Source organism: Neopelma chrysocephalum, unplaced genomic scaffold, assembly GCF_003984885.1.
Source record: "Neopelma chrysocephalum unplaced genomic scaffold, ASM398488v2 Primary Assembly neopelma1_100, whole genome shotgun sequence".
In the NCBI taxonomy this organism is placed as follows: domain Eukaryota; kingdom Metazoa; phylum Chordata; class Aves; order Passeriformes; family Pipridae; genus Neopelma; species Neopelma chrysocephalum.
Genome location: NW_020897763.1, coordinates 3,511,172 through 3,525,094, shown reverse-complemented (window position 1 = coordinate 3,525,094; position 13,923 = coordinate 3,511,172).

Below are 13,923 nucleotides of genomic sequence, written 5' to 3'. Positions count from 1 at the left end.
GGAGCTGGACACCTCCTCTGCCACACGGAGGGACCCCGAGCCCCTTCCCCTCCCCAGAGATAAGAGCAGGAGGAGGGGGCTGGGGGTGTGGGGGGACCCCCCTCCAGTGCCTGGGATCACTCAGTGTGGGAGGGCTGAGCCCACCCGGGGATCCTGAGCCCACCCAGGGATCCTCAGCCCACTCTGGAGCAGGTGGGACCTTTCCTTCATGGAAATGCAGTTTTAGGCAGGTTTTGCTTTCCTTAGCATCCAGCTTGGGCTGTGTCCTCCCTTCCCCAGCTCACCAGGGAGAAACGAAGCAGTGCTGGTCCCCTGGGGGCTGCAGCTGGGGGAGAGGGCCCAGAGCAGCCTTTGGGAAGGGAGACCCCCAGCTTTGCTTGCTGGGGTGCAAACACACAGCAGCCCCTCCCTGGGGACAGGGGAAGGAGGGTGAAGTTGTGACACAAGTGCCTGGGTCTCCTGGGGACACGGTGGGGAGCAGCAGGGACTGAGGTGGTCCCTTTCCTGCTGGGGTCCCTGGTGGTCCCAGGGTCTTGCACCTAAATGAGCTGCACCACTGGCCTGGCTTTTCCTCCTCCTCTCTTGCCCTCCCTGAGGTTCCCACGACCCTTGGTCCTGCTTTTGGCAGGGGCTGGAGCGTGGGGAGAGGAGGCTGCTCTGCTTTCCCTTGCGGAATAAAACCACCTTGGAGCAAAGGGATTTGCAGCTGCAGGGAGAGTTGTCACCACCCTGGTGTCTGCTGCCCCAGCCCGGGAGGGAGTCAGGGATGACCCATCCCAGAAGCACTGTGGAAGTGGGAATAGTTTGGTCGGGAAGTGAAACAGTGACATTTTGGAAAGTTCTGTGAAAAGGCAGATGTTCCTCAGGCCTCCAGGGGTGTTTAGTGCCTCCTCCCACGGGGCAGCACTGGGTCTGCCTGGGCTCTCCCTGTGACCACGGTCCAGCTGCTGCAGGGACAGCAGAAAGTCTCCACTGCATCCTCACTCCCCTCAGACACCTCCTGCTGCAGCTCCAAGGTGAACCCCGGCCTCTTCGGGAGCCTTTTAAAGCCAGGAGCCCCGTCCTCCTCCCAGCAAACACGAGCACAAACACGGCAGAAAAGCCAGAGTCTTTTTTCATTTCCCCCCCATCCCTGATCCCAACCTTAATCCCTGCTCTGAATCCTGTCAGCCCGGCTGTTCTAGCACTGACATTGCTGCAGGCATCATCTCCGCTGCCTTCCCTCAGATCTGCCTCCTCCTGGGACATCTAAAGAGGACTCCGAGATTTCTGTGTTAGTGGATGATTCAGCCCGTGCCCTCCAGCAAAGTGTGGGGGTCCCGGGGGGCTGCAGGCAGAGCAGGACAGGGTGGGTTCGATGCTGGTGGAGGCTCCAGAGCTCGGCCAGGACTCAGGGCTGCTGGATGGTGGCTGTGGGATCCGGACATCCCACAGGAGTCAGCCAAAAGCAAGGGATGGGCAGGGAAAAGGGAGAGGGTGCTGCTGGCACCGGTGCCCGGGGGGGATGAAACCTTCACCCCAGGACCCCGTGTGCCAAATTGGCTGCCAGGTCATTATGATAATGATGTGCTGGAGTGTTTTCCCAACCCACCATCGATCGGGGGCCGTGAACACTCTGTGATAAACACATCACTGGGCCGGGGGCTGGGGGGGAGAGCAGCTCTGAGGGAGCCTCCTGCCTTTCCCCTCGCCCACCCACGTGCCCAGCCAGGCTCGAGCGAGCCCACGGCCTGGCCAGGGTGGGGATGAACTCCAGGGAGGAAAAGGGGGGTCTCTGGGGGTCTCCAGCCCTGCACTGAGAGGGGCAGGTGCCACGAGCTCGCTCCTGTTGGTGTGACACTGGGAGCAGACGCTCCTGGTGATGTGCAGAGCCCCGGGATGAGCCCTTCTTGCTTTGACTCTCTGAGATGGGGACAGAGAGGCAAAGGATCTGCAGGCTGAAGTCTCCTTGTTCATGTCCTGTTGCAACAACAGCACAGGGCCTGGATTGCTGCAGGGTCTGGGGATTTCTGCACCTCTGCAAATGGGGTGGCCCCAAACCCCAGATCCAAACACCTTCAGCGTGGGTTTATGGCAGGAAGGGTGGCAGTGTTACTGAACTGCTTGAGACACGGGAACAAGAGTGGAAAGACATTTTCAATGGGCCTCTAATAAATAACAAAGAACCCATCCATTAAAATGTTGTAAGTGATAAGAAATATGTGTATATTGTTGAAAATACACATAGTCCTCGGGAAGCTTAAATCCATTATTAATCTAAAAAGCCAACTTTGCCCACTGCCCAGACAAGAACATCCCTGGGGATGCTCCATGAGGAGCCTGGCTGGTGCCAGGGCAGACACATCACCAGGAACCCCCAGCCTTTGGGGTGAAGTTCTCCTGCTCTTTGAACACCCACAGCTGAAGGTAAAGTGGGCTCCGAGGCCGGCGGGAGGAGGGCTGGATTCCTGCAAGAGCCTGGAAATATCTTTCTCTTCTGCAATGTTTGTACAGCATGACTTGGCCGATTTACCTCCCAATATCTCACGCTGGCCTGCAGCCGAGGGCATTAGCGACACTCGGAGCCAGATAAATGATTCGAACGCTTTTCCTTCTCCCTATCTGCTGCTACAATAAAAAAAGGGCCTTTTCCATCCAAGTGCCTCCCATTAACCCAGGCGATGCCGGGTGGGAGAGGAGCTGGAGGCGAGTGCAGCCCGAGGGAGCAGGGCCCGGGGGTTTGCACAGCCAGGAGTGGAAAAAGCCATGGAGAGCCTGGATGCTCCCTGGAATGGCTGTGGAGGTGGGGGTGGAGGCCTGGAGATGAGGGATCTGCAGGTGGAAGGGTTGCTGGGGGGAGCTGGTTTGGTGTTCCCGTGCAGTTGTGTCAGATTCAGTTCCCAGCTGATGAGATATTTGGATTTTACGAGCCTGCATCCGTGGGTTTATGGCAGGAAAGGTGGGCACTTTAATGAACTGCTCAACACACAGGAACAAGCATGGAAAGACATTTTCAATGGGCCTTTAATAAATAACAAAGAACCTATCCTCTCCAGAGGCTTTGTATTCCCTCCAGCTGCCATCTAGGTGGACTCCAGGATGGCATCTGCACCCGTGTTCAACCCATGGCAAGAGGATTTGGGGTTTGTCACCTGCTGGTTGGTGTGACCCACAGCAGGAGGGGACACAGGTAAAGAGGTGGCACTTCCCACGTGGGCCAGGACATCACCTGGGCTGCAGGAGCTGCTGTGGGAAGGGGGAAGCATCCCTGTCTCCTTTCCAGAGCACAAACCCCCTCTGTGCTGGCAGAGGGGCAGGAAGACACATTGGAAAACATGTGCAACAAAGGTTTGGTTACAGAGGCAAAGGGGCTTTAATATGAAATAACCCCAATTAACCTGCAACGAATTCCCAGCCCTTATTTTGTGGTGCTTGCGGGGAGAAGAGCAGGACTGGGAGGGCTGAGGAGCAGGTTTGGGCTCTGGAATTGCTGGGGCAGGAAAGGGGGTTGGGGAACCTGCAGGGTCCATCTTCCCCCAGTCTGCAGCTCAAGCCCTGCAGAGACAGCTTGTTGTGACCTGAAGCAAGAAAATACTGATTTCTCTCAGTTAATTGCTTTAAAAAAGGACAAATCCATCAAGGCTAAAGTGTTCAGGCACTCAGCACACGGCTTACACTCGGAACTGGGGTTGTTTTGCTGGGATGTGGCGGCTCCAGTCTGGGGAACAGCAGCCTTTGCAGCATTCGGGTAAATTTGGGCATATTTTGGACAACAGTCTCGCTGGTGAGGCCTCACCTCTGAGACCTGGAGGGTGCTGGTGCAGCAGTGAAATACCATTTTCACCCCAACCAGTCACTGCTGAGCATCACCAGAGCAGATGTAGGAACCAGAGAGGCAAAGTGGTGTGGAAATGCCTGTGCAGTGTGTGTGCACGTGTGTGTGTGTGTGTGTGTGCAGGGCTGGGGAGCACAGGATGACCCCCTTTCCAGCCATGCTGGGATTATTGCTGTGTCAGGGCAGGGTCAGGTTGGATCTCAGGAAAAGGTTCTTCTCCCAGAGGGTGGTTGGGCACAGCCCAGGCTCCCCAGGGCAGTGGGCACAGCCCCAAGGCTGCCAGAGCTCCAGGAGGGTTTGGACAACGCCCTCAGGGACAGGAGGGGATTGTTGGGGTGTCTGTGCAGGGCCAGGGGTTGGACTCAGTGATCCTTGTGGGTCTGTTTCAGCTCTGTATATTCCACGATTCCATGATTCTGCTCCCCTAAACCCACGGCAGTGAGTCGGGCAGGGATGTTGGGGGTCGGCACCACTCGGGCTCTCACACCCATCCAGCCACTGCTGCATCCACACTCAGGTACCTGGTTTGGCCTCTGGGAATTGTGCCACAATTAATTTCCAGTTTCCTGGGAGATGGGATGGGGCTCTGGAGCGAGCCCAAGTGCCGGGTTGGGATGAGCCGAGCTCCCGGCACACCCCGTTTGGACCGGGCTGGTCCACACCTCCCGAACGTTGGTGACCTCATGCCGCAGACACGGATGAGGTCACTGGGATAATTGCTCTCCCAAAACGATGTATCTTGCGGGAAGAGGATGTTATGGAGCCGGAGAACTTGCTAGGGCAAAAAAACACATCGCACGCCCCTGGCCGGGAGCGCTCCGAGGGGAAACTCATCCACGGGATGTGCCAAGAGCTCCCAACAGCGCCGGCAGCTCCGGGGCCATGGCAGGAGAAGAGACGCCGGCAGCCGGGATGCGGCGCGGGGGGGGCCAGGGGATAATTGCAGGAGGAAGGTGTGGGGTACCTGGCGGGGAGGGAGAGGGGCCGTGCAGGGACCTGCCCTCCCCAGGGCACGGGTGGGCAGAGCAGGATGTGCACCCCGAGCTCTCCCTGCCGCCATCCGGCCCGTGCCAGGCGCTGCCAGGGCCTTTCCTCGGGGAAAGAGCCACGGCTCACCCAAGATCTCCTCCTCATGTTGCCTCCATCTCCCACCTCCTCCTTCTCCCCCAGTTAAAGCCCCGCTTCCGACACTCCCGGCTGGATCAGAGCAGATGCCCGGGGCTGTACCTGGCTGCAGGGTCTCTGGGTGACCCCCTGCAGCACTCCCTGCCTCAGTTTCCCCACCTGCAAGTGCTCCACAATCCTCACAAAGCACCGGCAGAGCTTTGCTGCACAAACAGCCCAGTTATCGCTGATCTGCCCCTCCCTTCCCTTGCCAGGGGAAGCTCCAGCGTGTTTTACCCTCTGGTGTGAAGCTGCTGCAGCCGGAGCAACGTGAGCTCAGCTCTGCTCGCCCGGGGTGCTGAGCCTTCCCCCGCTGCTCTCAGCTGTTTCTTCTCCCCACAGCCCCTGACAGGTATTTGAAAAGAAGCTGAGAACAATCCTATCAAACCTCTGCAGTTCCTGGGACAAGCCAGACTTGAAGGAGTCTGAGTACGAGCGCGTTCCACAAGAAAACAAACAGAAATCCTTCTGTCACTGCACTAGAAAAAAAAAAAAAAAACACCAAGAAGTCGGGGAAAAACCGCCGCTCTATGGAAAAAATCAACTCTTTCCTGAATAAAGCAGGGAAAAAAAAAAAACGCGGTCGTATTGAGCTGTGACATATGGTTACACAAATAGAAACCACAGAGGGGAAAATCATGTTTTCTCTTTCATTATTTATCACTCTCTAACTGTCTCCAGCTGGGTGAGTAAACAGCCTCATTGGGCCGTAATGAGAACAGCCTGCTGCCACTGTGCTCGGGGGCTGCCGGAGCCCCGACGGCGCGCGGCGCGTGGTCGGGCCGGGCTGGGACACGGGGGCCTGGCCCGGGGAACCCCGGACCCGCCGCCCCTCGGGCCTCGCCGCCAGCACCCGGGACCCGTCGGGACCCGCGGGCACGTGGCCCCGGCACCCGCAGCATCCTCCCCTGGCACGCGCTAACGAGGCACAGGCGCGGAGTTAAATTAAGCGGCTGCTCCGGTTATTGTTCGGGGGAATTATGTGCCCAATTTCCCCCCTGAGCCGCCGTTGCAAATTGACTCCTAAGTGTCCCGTGAAATGGCTGCATAATTTGCACATTTGAGAAGCGGGAACAGGTCCGAGAGCTGGTTCTCTGCTCCGCTTTGCTTCCTCCTCCAGCTCGGCTGGTTTTTGCTGGTTTTATCGCCGGTTTTCGCCCGTCCCGCGGCTCTCGCAGGGTTCAATCACGGGGTCCGTGGGCTCTGCCTCTCTGAGTGCAGCCACCCTCCTGTCTCAGCTTGAATGGCTCCAAAGAGTGACTTTTGCAGCTCTTGCCTCCCTGGGACCAGACCCGAGGCCACGGTCCCTTCCCACACCCAGCGCCCTGCTCCGTCCCCGGGAGCCCCGAGGAGCCTCTGCGGATCCACAGCAGCTGGTCCCCAGCTCCCGAATCCCACTGCATCTTCCCATTTGCTTTACTGGGGAGGGGAGGATCAGACTTGAAGATTCAGATTCCCCCTGATTAGGGCAGGCTTTGGATTAGGCTCTGAATTAGGTCAGGGTATGGGATGCTCCAGCCACCCAGTTGCTGTTGTCTTTCCCTCCTGCCTCTTTCCCAGGGCATGGATGGACTGGAGCTTCCCTGGCCAGCACACAGGTCATGTTACACCCACAGAGCGAGTTACACACGTGATGTGGGCACAACCACCACGGCCCAGCTTGGAGCACCCCCCTCCCTCCCCACTCCTCACCCCCAGCACCCTGCCAGGACCCTCGGGAAGGGGCCGTTCATGGGCACCACTGAGGTACCACATCCATCCGAGCCTTTTGGGGGGAGAAAGGCCTTAGCTGAGAGCCAGAAAGTCCTTGAGCATCACCAGTGGTGAGGAGTGATTTCCCAGGAAGATTAACCCATTTCTGCAGCCAAGAAGGGCAGCCGTCCCCTCTGCACCGCGCGGCGTCTGCAGCCGATCCCAGTCCTTCCAACACATGAAAAACTATTAGTAAACGGAAGCGTTTTTAATGAAAACTGACCCAATTTTGAATGCCACTTCTCCTCCCACATCAGGAATAGGCTGTGCCAGAGTTTGAGTGAAATTAGGTCATTGTTGAACAAAGGTCATGAAGGAACTTGAAAAGCTTTTTGATGGGAAACCCCAGTTTTTATGGGGTTTTGTGGAAATCCCCTCCCAAATAAAGTTATAAATAGGGTGACAAAAAGGCGCCTGGAGCCAACCATCCCTGTGTTACCCATCCTGCCCTGCTGGGTCCTGTCAAAAATCCAACTGCAGATTTCCCCCTTCCTGAACTTGCAGTTAGCTGGGGGAAGAAATGGAAAACCTGGTGAGAACGTGACCCTTTTTTCCATCTAAATCATCCCTGAGGCCCAGCCCCTGCTGGCCTTTGGCAGGACGGGGATTTGAGGAAATGTCCCGGGACCTGGGGTTTGGAGTGCGGGCAGGGAGGGCTCGGCTGTGCCTCTGATTCAACACATTCCCAATCCCATTGACGGAGCCCTCGAACACCCTCCTGGCTGAATCAAAGGCCTCTTACAGTAAATACTCCCTCTGCTTTCACAATCGCCTTGGGATGATCTAATCCCTGCCCGCTTCCCTGGGAAGGGATTGCACAGGCAGATCCTTTCTGCAGAACCCCGGAGCGGATGAGGGCCAGATTTGGAATCACTGGGGAGCTTGTGCAAATAAGAAAATACAAGCGGAAGTTTGGGGTTAGGTTTGCCCAAGAAAGTTTTCAAAAGAGCAGGGGATGGTTGAGGGGGCTCCTGTGAGGTGAGGGCCCCTCCAAACCGGCTCAGGTACAGACACATGTGATCCACAGGTGTGTGCAAAGGGAGCAGCAGCCTGAGAAACTCCTGCCTTTGGTTTTGGGGATGAGTTATAGGATGAGGAGGCCTAATCCAGCAACAGAGGCAGCTCTGATCCATTGAATGACTTGATTTTTGCAGGCTCATATTCACATATATTTGTGTCTGCAGGACAGGACTCAGTGTTCTGTGCTCTCTGACAGAAGTTTGGGCTCCATTGTGTCTGCTTTAGGCAGTGGCTCAAGGTGTTGGTGGGGACTTCCCTGGCTGGTCTTGCAGGACCAGCTCACTCCTGCCACTGCCCATCCCTGCTCTTGCTCATGCCAGGTTCAGAGCCCTGCTGCCACCCCGTTCCCATCCTGCAGGGGCTGGAGGTGGCACAAGGGCACAGTGAGCACAGGAATGGGCTGCCTGTGTCCCTGCTGTCCCCAGGCTCCCCAGAGCAACTCGGTGGCTCTGGCCAGGGCCTGGATGTGGTGCCAGACCCAGGGATGCAGCACTGTCGTTAAACCAGGGAGCCCTCGGTGGGGGCAGTGGCTCGAGGGGCTGCACTCCAGCCCAAACAAAGTGCTTTTGTGCTCCTGCTGTGAGGAGCGGGATGGTTTCCTGCTGCCCCTTCCTCCCTGCCCTTGCCCTGCTGCTGGAGCACTGACCAGGCTAGACCCTGACCTCCAGACCTCCTCCAAACCCACATTTCTATCCAAGTGCACAGCCTGCTTCGCCACCTTTCCCCCTCCTCCTCCTCCTGCCGTGCCATTAGCATCCTCCCCGTGTAAATGTTAATGAATTGTCATCAGACCAAAGTAATCACCAGTCAGCAAAACTTAATTTTACTAAAAGACAAAAAGAGGCTTCGCTCTAATTGATGGAAAATTGGTCGTTTCTTGTCAGGTTATTGTTCATTTCCCGCCTGTTAATGACTCGATCCCGCCAGCCGTGCCCAGCCCGGAGCCCTGCGGAGCCCCTGGCAGCTCTCGCCCTGAGTGGAGCTCTTAGGAAACCTGGGATGAAGAGGAATATTTTCATTAATAAACTTTAAAAAAGGCAATGCAGTGGGAACTCCCAAAAGGAGCGAGGAAGAAGAGCTGGCATCCTGCCTGGCAGCTCTGGGGAAGTGGCAGCAGCATCGGTGGTTTCATCAGGGCACACAAACAAGCACCCAGTATGGATAAGAGAGAGAGATTACATTTTTGGATGCCTGTCTGTTTTAATCACCCCAGGGGGTTGGAACTGGGTGATCTTTGAGGTCCCTTCCAACCCAAACCATTCTCTGACTCTGTGATTCCAAGACGAGAGCCAGGCAGAGGAGTCTGGAGTCCTGGTGCAAACCCAGCAGAGCTGTGCTGGATTCGTGGCCTCAGACACCAGAACATCCCTTTACCACAATGTTCTCGGGTTGTGAAAAAGAAAAAAGAAGATAATTTCCTTTCTCCTCGAATATTGGCAGCCCAGACGAAAGCAGACCTGCCTCCTGCCGTCCCAGCCATGGGATTTAGGGATCCCACTGCAGCAGTGCCCAGGGACCCTGCTCCGGTCCCACCTTGTTTGGTGCCACCTGAACACACCCGTGAGGGTCCGTGGAGCCCCATCCTGGGGGGGAGCAGCCCCCGGGCTCCCCGCGCCGCTCCACGGGCTGGGTCTACACAGGCTATTACGGTAATTTGATAAGCCAGTTCTTCGTGATATGAATCTTCGCCTTCGTTAAAGGGAGGAAAAAAAAAACCATCGCGTTTTGATGGCTCACGGGGGCAGTTCATTAAGCAATCAACCCTTTTAATGAAATATTTCTTTGTTAAAATATTCATTGATCTGCCGCGGGTTTGCAGGGGAAGGACCGTGTGTCCCGAATGCTTTTCTGTTGAGTCTTCCCAGGCACACGCTGGGTTGTGCCCTGGCATTGCCAGCACGGGAATTCCCACAGCGACCCTTGGCAGGGACCCTCCGGGGAGCCTGGCTGAGCCCTCAGCCTGGAACAAGGATCTGGGGCTTTCCAGGTCTGTTTTCCCCACCTCTGTCCTGCTGTTCTGCCTCACGATGGCTGAGGTGTCACACACCAGGCCCTTGGCCCTTGGAGGGATGGTGGGGTGGACTCTGGTCCCCCTTGGGCAGAGTGTTGGTGCTGTGGTGGCTGGTGCCATGTGGGGATGTCATGGCAGAGACAGGGGAAAGTTGGGCCAAGAGTGAGTGGAAATGGGCAACTGTGGAGTGGTGGAAGTGGGCAGAGCGGGAAGAGGGGGTCCCAAGAGGAGGGATGAGTTCTTCTGGCTGGATATGAGGGAACAGGGGCCATTTTGCACCCGTGGGACAGTGCAGCAAAGGGCATTTTACATCCCACGGGGACTTAGCCAGACTCTCCAGCCCCAGTGTAAGACCAAGGAGCTCAGGGAGCCAGGATGGAGAACACTGGCAGGAGAAGAAAGAGAGGAGGGGAAAAAAATATATCAAAGAGTGAGAAATGAACAACTGCAGACAAAGCACCGAATCTGGCCTTCCCCCTCCTTCCTCAAACCTTACACCATGAGTAATTCCCGCTCGGCACCGTGACGGCTCAGACAAGCAGCCACCACGTGCGAGTGAGCATCTCCCCGAAGGAAACAAGGCAGACAAACCCCGGGAGCAGGGAGTGCAGACGGGAGTGGTGGGTGCCGGGTCCTGCTCCAGATGAGTAACGTTATTGGAAAAGCAGAGAAACGAAAAAAAAAAAAGAGGAGAGGGAAAAAAAAATAACCCCCTAAAAGGCGGCACACGCCGATAGGGAGAGGGGAGAGGGGAGCCAGGTGTCCTGTGTCCGTGTGTCTGTGCTGGTGGCACAGCTTGGCTCGACACGGCTCGCAGGGTTCTGAGGCGGGTCCGGCTCCGTCGGGGCTGGGAGTCCTGCAGCTCCTCCGCTCGCAGCTCCCTCCTCCCCCAGGCTGAGGCTTTGCAGGCACGGAGGGAAATCGGTCACTGCCTGGAGACCCCCCCCTCGCCACATCCTCCTCTCCCTGGGTGGGAGCAGCACTCCCAGGCACCGGGGGTTTTGCCTTTCCTTTATCCATCACCTTCGGCTCCCTAAAATCCAGCCGAGCCCGGGCTGCCCGTGCCATGGGGGGAAACTGAGGCACGGCCCAGCTGCCAGCCGGGGGGGCTGCCAAGGGTTGGGGTCAAGGTTAGGGCTGAGGCTGAGCCCAAATTGCTGCACCCCCCCCAATATTTCCCTGTGTCCCCCCCTCTGTGCGCAGCTCCCGGGGTGTCGGGATCCCCCCTCCTGGAGAATCCCCGAGGGATTTCTGGCCGAGCTGCCGGGGTCCCGCCGGCCGGGGCAGGGGGAGCTGTGCCAGCCCCCGGGCAGGCAGCGGCCTGCGGCTTTCACAGGGAGCCAGGAGCCGCTCATCACTTACAGGAACTCGGTGCATCATCGCTTGGCTTTACGCAAGAGGCGAGCGGGGTCCAAGAGCTCCGCAGCGGCCGCGGCCCCGCCAGCGCGTCCGGGCAGAGCCGGATCGCTCCGTGTGCTCGGCAGCCTGCGAGCCTCCCACCTCCCACCTCCCTCGGGGGGTCTGCGCGGGACCCCCGGGCTCGCCAGCCCTGAGCCGGCGGGGGATGCGGCGCACGGAGCTGCGGGTTTGCCCCGGGAGGGGCTGGTCCCGCTCCCGGGAGGAGCCCCGGGATGAGCCCCGGACCCCCGGGCAGGGCAGGGAGCGGGCACAGGGCTGCACCGTGGGCACTGCTGGGCACCGCAGCTCCACAGGAATGACAATGGCTGGAGTAATTTGGGTGGAAAACCACCTTTGCTGCTCGTCTCTTGGAATTCCCACCTTGGAAAGGATGGGAATTTGGGGTTTTGCTGTGTCAACGCAGAGCTCCATGCCCAAAACACTGCTCTGAAAGGGAAAAGGTACTTTCTTCCCTCATTTTCTCCCTATTTTCCTATCCCAAATTCCCTTCCTTCTCATATTTCCACATGCTTCTTTTCCTTGTTTTGCCTCAAAAGAAGGAGAGAGAGAATCCGAGACAAGGGGGGAAGCAGAGGAATTCAGGGGACTTGTTCCCATCATCAAATGCAGATTTTTCAGATGAGCATCTTCAGAGAAGTCAGATTTTGTTTCTGAAGTTGCTCTTTCCATAGAGGAAAAAATAGAAACCAAAGGAGATGTTCTCCACCACCCATTTGCCAGAAATGCCAGTTCATAACCTGTGGTAACGGGCTTTGGATTCATCTTGGAGAGGACTTTCCTGGAAGGATGAGGATGTTGCCTGATTCAGAGCTGCTTTGCCTTGGATGGGATTCAGGACAATCCCAAACTGACCTTTTTCATGGAAGATTTCATCTTTCTGTCAACCTTATGCCAAACTGGGATTGTTCCCATTCAAGGCAAACATGGGATCACAATCCTTTAGCTGAAAATTTTCACTTTTTAAAGGTTTTCAACATTCTGGTTGCAAGATCAGACACTTTCTGGAGGAGGAAGAAAACCAGCTTTGTTAGAAAAAAACCAATTTCTCACAGTTCAGAGTTTGGGGATAGATCACAGAGGCACAGAGTGAGGATGAGCTGGGAAGAGGTGGGAGGTGGAAGGTGGAGTTTTCCTAGAAGAGCTGAAGGACACTGTGTTTGGGACTCGTCCCTTACCCCACCCTGACTCTGCTGCTCTGGCCACGTGGCCCAGTGCTTTATATCTATGCAAAGTGTATAATCCCAGAGCTGTAAATCCTCCTGCCTCCTTGGACCCTTTGGAAGTGATCCATGCCTGAGGCTTTGCCTGGTGGAGAACAAAAGGAAGTTTTTTTCCCTTCCCTTTCCCTCTCTTTCTCTCTCTTTTGGGACCTCAGCACTGCTGCAGGAGCACCTTAGTCTCTGTTGCTGTTGCCTTCCTGGGAATCTCCTCCTCCTCCCTGCAGCATCCCCGATGGCCCTGGGGGCTCTCCAGGAGCGAGGTGGATCCTCGGAGACCAGACCCCACTGAGCAAAGTGTTGTACAGACCCTGACTGAACCTGCTCCATCTGAGCCTCCTCACCCCGTTTCCTCCTCCCTCCTCTGTTTCATTTCCAGACTGACACAGATGAACAAAGAGGGATCTTTGGGCCACGCTGGTTTCACCAACTCCCCTCGGTGGAAGGCTGCCCATGTCCTTTTGTGCGGATCCTTCCCGCTCAGATGATGTTTGATGTCTTCAAAGGGGCTCTTCTTATGTCAGGAAAAGAGGGCAAGCGCAGGTTGGACGAGGCTTGGCGCTCAAAGCTATTTTTTCACTCAGAAAAGTGCCAGTTTGGGATTTTAAAAAATATGTATTCTGTTTTTCATAGACTGATATGTGGGTGGATAACTCATAAAGGTCTCGGAGCTTCCAACGCTGCCTGGCTTTGTAATGTGCCAGGAGGGATCTGGGCTGAACTGGGGGGATTGAAGCCTCTGTGCTTCCCATGTGGGAACCCCCTAAAATGGGTTGGGGTGTCCTGTATCTCCAAATCCTGAGCACAGAAAGGATTGAGCCAAAAAGGATTGATCTGAGGGCTGAAGCACCTCTGCCCTGGAGACAGACTGGGAGAGCTGGTGGTGTCCATCCCGGAGAAGGGAAGGCTCTGGGGAGACCTTAGACCCCCTTCCAGTGTGTAAAGGGGCTCCAAGAGAGCTGGAGAGGGACTTTGGGCAAGGGCAGGGAGTGACTGGAAGTGTTCAAGGCCAGGTTGGACAGGGCTTGGAGTAACCTGGGATAGTGGAAGGTGTCCCAGGGGTGATGCTCTGGGATGCAGAGCCAGCCCTGCTCCACCATCCTGGCCATGAATCCAGGGGGCCAACTGGAATCAGGGCTGGGGGTGGCCAAAGAGGTTCTCATCTGGTTTTTGGTGGCAAGGGAGAGGGGAATGCTGTCCCTCCCCAGAAGAAGGGGGTGGCAGGAAGCGGAGCCTCAGCGCCGGGGCACCGCGATTCCGGGAAATGGGTCTGGGGCCCCCTTCCAAGAAGGTCGGGCTCCTGCCACCAGGACCCGGTTCTGCAGAAGTGGGTGCAGCAGAGACTCCCCAGTGGGAGCCCCAGAGGGGCCGACCCCTCCAGAAAATCCTGGACCTCCAACGGGACTGGGTTAAGACCTGGGTTTAAGGCTCAGCACAGCCTAAGAGCCAGCCTGGTGCTCGCCCTCATCCTGTTTGTCCCCTTGAGTGAAGACTTTTGGGGGGCAAAGCCAACGGGGTCTTTGCTG